Here is a 6,529-nt window from a genome sequence, read left to right as displayed (position 1 = left end):
GAAGAGAAGGGATTGTGGCTTGGCCATCTCCCCTGGGGGGATAATTTCTCACTTTCTCTCTCTGTGTCTGTCTTTGTCTCACTGGAGAAGACATCCACCCTATAGCAAAAATCCCCCCCCCAAAAAAAAAACCCAAAATAGATAAACAATAAATTATTTTTGTGGATTTTTTTGCTTTTTTGGTATTGTAAATATGTACTGTTTAGTATCAACATTAACCTGAATATAATTTAAATTTTTTTCTTTTGGCAAACCAAACAAAATTTAAAGCCTTTAAGGCAAATCATCCAGGAGGGGGGAAAAGTTATTTATTATAAAATTGCAAGGATAAGATTTGTCACCATGAACCTGAGAGCATTTGTCCCCTGCTCCTCAGATTTAAACTGGCTTTTGATGGAATAGGAGCTGCCGCGGCCTCCTATGTCTTCAATCTTGCCTTTCTCTCCATCCACCCTATGAGGAAGACAGAAACGTGTCTTGCCTTTGTCAACCTCTTTGAATTGTTGCACACAATCCAGGAAAGCCCCCACGGCATGGTCAAACTTGTCCCAGAGAAACCATAATCCCCTAAAATAGCACGATGGCAGCTCCTTAGATTTGTGCCAGAGACTCCTGATAGGCAGTTTTCACGAGCAATGAGTCAATACCTCTAAAATTTCAGGCCCATCTTATTGTCCAGGGCATGGAGCAACAACACCAGCCCCAAGCAGCATTAATCTCACTCCATTCCACATGAACACTGGGCAGGTGACCCAGTCTGAAGTTACTTGTGCCAAGTTGTCCACTGTGTCAGGTGTGGAAGGGTGCATTGAAAACAGTGTTTTATTTTTTCCAGCTTGTCCAGTGGCATCTTGCCTATAGTGCATCTGGTTTTCTCCACTTTCCAGCACATCATCCAGCTCCAGCTGTTGTTAAAATTCACTCTATTCCCTCTGATCCAGTCTCTTGCGTCAGCCTGGACCTTCTTGAGATGTCCTGCCACCACCTTGCGGTTCTTTTCCACATCTTCCAGATCCTGGGTCAGCCTCTCCTCTGATGCCAGTTCCTGTACTCCCTTTGAAGCAGTTCACTTTCACCCTCACTCATTGGCCCTAAGATCTCCAAACATTTATAGGTCTGATGTTCATTTTCAGTGTCCAGTTGGTCTAAGGGAAGATCTGTGTATTCCTCACACAGTGGGTAAACTGCATCTGTCTGGCCTAACATTATGTCAGGAGGGTCCCCAGGGACCTTCAGTCTTCAGCTGAGGTTCTCTAGGGTACCCTCATCAGGTGCCTCCTCAATCAGAGTGAAGCTATTGGCACAGTTTATGAACAACCTCCTTGCTGGGGGGATGAATCTCCAAGAGACTCCATCCTGATGAGTTTCAATAAATGGTTCCTCTCCTTAGCCTCTTCTTCCTCGGTCTCTCCTGGCTTTGCCGGGGCTGTGGCCAATATTGGAGCTGTGAGCTGCTGGATGATGACGTGATCCAGGATCTTGAAGCTGTGTCCAGTTTCAGGGGCTGGCTGCCACACTGGCATACAGAGCTCACCTGCATCATGCTGCTGGACATCCTAGACCCCTCCATCCCTCAGGATCCCAGAGCCTACCACCCAGGACTGGTCTACCATGGGAACATGGTGGCCTCAAGGCTGCTTCAGAGTGAAGTCTTCAGGACTGCTGCCACTCAGGCCTCAGCTACTTCCTGGTCCCAGGATTTAATCCATTTACCATTAATATATAGTTACTGAAAATTGCTTTTTTCTTGCATAAACATTTCTTTTTCATTCTGTAATATCTCTTACTATCTTCTGAGGGCAGGGGCTCTTCACTGGTTTACCCCAATAGTAAGTTTAAAATCCCTCTTTTAACATTTCATGCTCTCTGGAGCTGGCAGGTGGCATGGTGGTTGCTGGATTCCCACAGGGCCAAACATGGTTCAGGCCTGGACCTCACGGCTTGCTTTCTCACTTTCCCATTCTGTCTCTCTCTGTCTTTAGTAAAATTAAAGCATACATAATAATAACAAATAAAATTAAATTAATAAATCTTTTTACTTTTTGGAAAGGCTTTTACTGCAGGGTGCATATGCTTGACAGAAAGGGAGAAATCACCCCCGGGGGGCGGGGGGGAGGATGGCCACACTGCAATCCCTTCTCCTCCATTTTCCTCTTGGGATCTTGGGCATGCACGCACATGGGCCTGGTGTGAGTTTTTGTTTGTTTGTTTGTTTTAATCCCAGAATGTTTATTCCACAGGTTCTTGATAAGAGTGCACATTCAATCCTGAATAAAAACACACCACTGTATGTACATTCCTGCATGAGTTTAAGTCACTGGGTCCGGTACTTGAACCTCAGTCAACTACATGGGAGTCCAGTGACATAGCCATTACACTAACTGCTGGTCCCAAATTAACAAATCTTTTTTAAAAATTTCATGCTTTTGCGATTATCTCTTTGCCATTCACTTAATTTCCATTGCTCATACATTCTAAACAATTACATCACTTTGTGGAGAGTAGTCAATATCTGATTCAATTGGTGCTTTTTGAATAATTCTTAAATCCTTCTTTCAATTTTGACTGGAGCTATTTAGAAATGTTGACAGAAATTTTAGCATAGCATGATAGTCATTCAACAATAACCCCAAATACAACAAATATGTGTTTGTTGTGCCAGGCTTCATGATAGATGCTGAATGAATGATAAATAATGTATAAGATCATGTCTTTGTGGTCAAAGAGCCCACATTTTTTTTCAGTAAAAGCAAGATAACCTTAGTAGGCACTCTCGAGAATCATGTATTTTTATATTAAAAAATAAGATTTATTTGATAACTACCACTCTTTAATAAGATAAAATTATACCTCTTGGGAGAATCTACTGTGAAAAAATACATTAATAAAAATGATTCTACATGTATGAGTCAGTGTTCTATTGGGTTGTCAGAAAAGTCATGACTTTTTTTTTTCTATGCTTTCTGTGCAAAAATGTGTCATGACTTTTCCAATGACCCAAATTGATGAGGTATTTCTGCATATCACCCTCCAGCAAGAACATCCTTCAGACCATCAAATTCTAAGGAGTGTTCATGAGCTGAAAAATCCTCTTGATTTCTCCCAAAATACTAAGCTAACTTCAGAGTTCCTAGATTAGGCCATCTGAGTAGTGAACACTCAACTTACATAAGGAATGGAAGTGTAATTTGAGAAATGTGAAACTACCCAACGTTTTACAGTTACAGGAAATAATACCCAAGCTGTCTGTACTTTTAGCCACAGTGCTTATTGTGATTGTCCCCCTTCCCAATTCTAAGAACAAGTTGCTTTTGATGCCATTTTAACTTCCTTGACTTGCGTCTTTCAGAGCCAGTACGATTGTGACCATACTGTAAGCCATGTGTGGTTTAAACATTGCTTTATAAAGACTTGATTCATGATGTTCAAGGCATTCAGCAAAGGCTCTTCACTGTAGTTGGCTTAAGTTACAACTTTAATATTGTCTTCTGAGTGTGCTTTTTTTGTTTTTTATTAAAAGAAAAAAATGCAAGAAAAATATGTCATTGAGATTGATTGTAATGGCCAGCTGTTATGATCTCAATGGAAGTATTAGAGCCCCTGCCTAAGGTGCACTGAAGAGTGCCAAGCCTCACAGCAACTCAGCTCATCCTAAAAAGCACCATGGCCTGGAGTGAAAGCTGCAATTTAAAAATCTCCCAGAGACCCATTATTTGCAAATCATTGACACAACAAACTGTAACAACCCTGGTCCTCCTTGTCAATGCATGCTTAGGGAGCTGTTCATCCGCAGAACCTTGCATGCTCAATAACTTTTCGTACTAAAAATCCTTATGAAATTTCTGAAGAAAATGAGCAACTGCGCATGGGCCAGAATCCACTTTGAATGTTAAAGAAGAAAATTACAATTGATTAGACTGGTAGGGGTATCACACACGGGAAAGAATCCTCACAAGTCCAAAGTAAGTTTTCATGATACCCGATTGCTTAAAATAAAGCCAACTGGTTATTCAATTTTCTAGCCATAAAAACATCTGAAACTTCTCTGTTGGCACGCTCTCCTCTTTCTTCCTGCTAGGATCTTAAAAATAAACTAATAGCTTTCCCTCTAACTTAAGGAGAGGAAAATATCACTCTGGAGTGTCAACCTTTCTGCCAAGTTTAACCACAAAGAGAATTTTCACAGCTGAGACATTAACTTTTAAAACAAAGGATTTATAGTGTAAACATAGAAACAGGGATAGCTATTATAGCCACTGCAGGAATATGATTCCTCAAAGAGGAGAGTATTTAGGTTTGAACAGTTAATATTTAATACATGGTGCCGCCTATTTACAGAAAGGTAGTTTGGTTAAACTTGATTTTATTACTAAAGCCGACATTACTTTTAAATGGGGTGTCATTGGGAAGCCTCTCCAAAAATGTGAACATCAGAGAAACGTATCCTTTAGATGGCAAGAAGTATAGGTATCATTGAGAAGGGATAGAAATTTAGAGCCTCGTCGGGAAAACAATTACATAGTATGTTAGGTTTCTAGAAAACAAGGACACTGAAATAGAAAAAAAACCTCAAGATTGTAATCAAAATGACTGAACCAAACTCAAGCAATAAAAGAAAGTGCCCCTAGAATGATACAGGAAAGAAGTGTTGGTTTGCAGTTTTACAAATACTTCGTGTACCTACTGTGGGCGGCAGATTTATTTCTCCAACAATTCTGCTAATTCTGAGTTATTATTCCCATGTTAGCAATTCCAAAATGAAACTTTGAAACTAAAAAAGAAGTAATTTATTCACAGTTACACCTATCACCAACTAGCCAAGTCTTCTAATTTCAGTTCATTTTTAAAGAACATTAACTGCTTTAATGTACATCTAGCATCGATTTATGTATTGGGTGCAATAATTCCAACATCAAATTATTATTTATCCTTTCTACTATTAGTATATCTTCATCTTATTACCCTATTTTGCTTTTTCAAAGATTTTTCATACTTAATATATCCTGTTCACACCTAAATAAACCACACAGAAGATATCGTACAAATTAGTCTCCATTTTACAGAGAAATTGTAGCCATAGGTGGGCTAAGTTGTCATTAAATAGTGTACCTAGATTCAAGTTTCTTAGGTCTGAGTTCTTTCCAATGGGACAGAAAAAGATAAAGACAGAGGTTATACATCTATAAAAATAGATACATAGATGATACAGTGGTTCTCACTGGGACCTTTTTTCCTCCCAGGGGACATTTGGCAGTGTCTGGAGAAATGTGTGTTTATCTAAGAGTAGAGACCAGTGATTCTGCTAAACTTCCTAAAATGCAGCAGGATAGCCACCCGACCCACACACACTTTTTTAAAGAGATTTTTTTCCTTAGGGCTCAAGTGCTCACGAGAGAGAGAGAGAGAGAGAGAGAGGAGAGAGAAACAGAGACAGTGAGAGAAAAAGTGAGATATGAACCCCCTAGAAGAGGGAGGAGAGAGAGGATGGCCACACCTCGATCCCTTCTCCTCCATTCTCCTTCTGGGATCTTGGGCACTCATGCACATGTAACCAGCTTGAATTTCAAGCCACTGTGGTCTGGAACTCAACTCCTGGTCGGCCACTTGGGTGTCCAGAGATGTAACCACTACACCATCTGCTGGCTCCAAAGATAGCCCCTCTTAATGAAAGAACTGTCCGACCCGAAATGTCAATATGCTAGGTGGAGAAACATTGTCATAGACAATGTGGATATAGTTAATATAGCCACAGATACAGATGTAAATATAGATATAGTTTAGACTTACATGACATGTAAATCTACACCCAGGAATCCACTCTGGTTCCTTTGAACAGGTAGCGTTGATCGTATTATAAGTTTATCTATTCATCTTTTAGAACAACTTTTCTTATTTTTTCTTATGTGCATTCTGTTCTCTTTTACTGTTCCAATGAACACGGAGGTTGATTCTTAAGAAAGCATTTAATTTATAAAATCTCCTCTCATTTAAAAGCATCACATACTCAGTCCTTTTGTTTTTCATGCCAAATGACATGTAATTTCCATTTCCCATTTATACTGATAGGTTATGTGAGAGTATATTTTTATGTTTCCAAATATACAATTAAAAACCCCAACTTCTTATTATTGATTTTTTATCTAATTGTTTTATAGTCAGAATATTGCATCTGGATGCTAACCAGTCTTTTGAAAGTTATTTTATTAGTGGCTATATGCTAAATTATTTCTCCCAAATGTTATCTATAAAAATGATTCTTGAATGCAAGGGTGTGTGTTTGTGTGCGTATTACATCATTTGTAAATTTATGTTTAAATTTATCCTATCTTTATTTACACATTTTACTTGTTCTACAATTTCTAATATCATACATTAAAAACCACAGTCAAGATTGTGAACTTGCTGATTTCTCCTTGCAATTCTCTCCTGCTTTGCTTTACATATTTCAGACAAGATGATTAGGATCTATCATGATCTTTATATAATCTTTTTCTTTTTTTCTTTCTTTTTTTGGAGGGGTTTTTGCTAT

The 6,529-nt window shown here is 38.9% G+C and overlaps 1 pseudogene; it reads right to left on the bottom strand.

The window, feature by feature from the left end:
* Positions 1-311: 311 nt before the first annotated feature.
* Positions 312-1,570, bottom strand: LOC102479148 (beclin-1 pseudogene; annotated as a pseudogene).
* Between the last annotated feature and the right edge of the window lie 4,959 nt (positions 1,571-6,529).

Source organism: Tupaia chinensis, unplaced genomic scaffold, assembly GCF_000334495.1.
Source record: "Tupaia chinensis unplaced genomic scaffold, TupChi_1.0 Scaffold000263_1, whole genome shotgun sequence".
Taxonomy (NCBI): domain Eukaryota; kingdom Metazoa; phylum Chordata; class Mammalia; order Scandentia; family Tupaiidae; genus Tupaia; species Tupaia belangeri.
Note: the sequence above shows the minus strand (reverse complement) of the source record. Positions and strands in the feature narration are given on the sequence as shown.